Genomic DNA, 1949 nt, shown 5'->3' on the forward strand with positions numbered 1-1949 from the left:
CCAGCTAATTTTTTGTATTTTTAGTAGAGACAGGGTTTCACCATGTTGACCAGGATGGTCTCGATCTGTTGACCTCGTGATCCGCCCGCCTCGGCCTCCCAAAGTGCTGGGATTACAGGCTTGAGCCACCGCGCCCGGCCAATTTTTGTATTTTTAGTAGAGACGGATTTTCGCCACGTTGGCCAGGCTGGTCTCAAACTCCTGACCTCAAGTGATCCACGAGCCTCAGCCTCCCAAAGTGCTGGGATCACAGGTGTAAGCCCACCAAGCCCAGCCAGTATGGGAGTTTTGATCTGCTCCATTACTGACCTGAGCCTCGTCACCCATCCTAGGCAGCCTGGTGGTCCCTTACTCCTGAGAGGTCACTATTTTGATGCCACATTCCATGCAGATACCCTACTGGCATAGTGCACTATAGCCCAGAACTCCTGGGCTCCAGTGATCCTCCTGCTTCAGCTCCCATGTAGCTGGGACTACAGGCATGTGCCACCACGCTGGGCTCTCCGAAGCACTTTTTACACCTTGCTCTCTTCCCCAAGTATGAGTTTGACTGTACAGAATCGCAGAGCTGTGCCGCCTCATCTGTCCACTTCTTTGTTTACTTCATGGCCCTATTTCTCTAACATCCTCCTTCCTCTGTCAGAAGCCCATTCTCTGCATGCCTCAAATACCAGGCTTTCTCTGTGACTTTGTTCTGCTCTTTTCTCCTTCCAAGTATCTTTACCTCAAATATTAGTTCTTCCTCCCACCTCTGTCTTTCTGAAGGCTATTAGCTCTATGACATTTTTCGAGTTCCAACCTCAAACTCAGGAACTCTTCTTGGCCTGGGGTTACCAACTATCAAATACAATCTGCAGAGACTGCTTCCTGATTTGTGTAGATTTCCCTTTGCTCTCTAAAATTTGGCAGCCTCTTGGTTACTGGCTGGCTTCCACTTCTGCAGGTAATCACCTTATCATAATCTCATCATGGTTTTCATGATCAAAACCCATTTATCAAGCGGGTGAAGATAACTAGCTCAGTTTTTATTTAACAGCTCTGGTTGATAAAGCAAAATACTGGTCTTAAAAGGAACTGTAAAATAACAACCAAAACAACATTTAGTAGTTAATTTTAAGTTCACAGTTTAAAAACAGATCATGAAAATGTTTCCTTTACAGTTACATAATTAAACATTTATTGTCAACTTAGATTAGCTCAGATGACTTAGAAAATATTATTATTATTACTTTTGAGAGTCTCACTCTGTCACCCAGACTGCAGTGCAATGGCACGATCTCTGCTCACTGCAAACTCTGCCTCCGAGTTCAAGCGATTCTCCTGCCTCAGCCTCCCCAGTAGCTGGGATTATAGGCACCTGCCACCATGCCCGGGTAATTTTTTGTATTTTTAGTAGAGACAGGGTTTCGCCACGTTGGCCAGGCTGGTCTCAAACTTCTGACCTCATGATCCACCCACCTTGGCCTCTCAAAGTGCTGGATGAAAATATTCATTTTGGGCTGGGTGCAATGGCTCACATCTGTAATCCCAGCACTTTGGGAGGCCAAGGCAGGTGGATCATGAGGTCAGGAATTTGAGACCAGCCTGACCAACATGGTGAAATCCTGTCTCTACTAAAAAATACAAAAATTGGCTGGGAGTGGTGCCATAAACCTGTTATCCCAGCTACTCAGGAGGCTGAGGCAGGAGAATCGCTTGAACCCGGGAGGCAGAGGTTGCGGTGAGTGGAGGGTGTGCCATTGCACTCCAGCCTGGGCGACAGAGACTCCATCTCAAAAAGAAAGAAATAAAAGACAGGGTGCTGTGGCTCACATCTATAATCCCGTACTTTGAGAGGCTGAAGTGGGTGGATCACAAGATAAAGAGATCAAGACCATCCTGGCCAACATGGTGAAACCCAGTCTCTACTAAAAATACAAAAATTAGCTGGACTTGGTGTCAGGCACCTG

Source organism: Cebus imitator, unplaced genomic scaffold (assembly GCF_001604975.1).
Source record: "Cebus imitator isolate Cc_AM_T3 unplaced genomic scaffold, Cebus_imitator-1.0 Scaffold204, whole genome shotgun sequence".
In the NCBI taxonomy this organism is placed as follows: Eukaryota; Metazoa; Chordata; class Mammalia; order Primates; family Cebidae; genus Cebus; species Cebus imitator.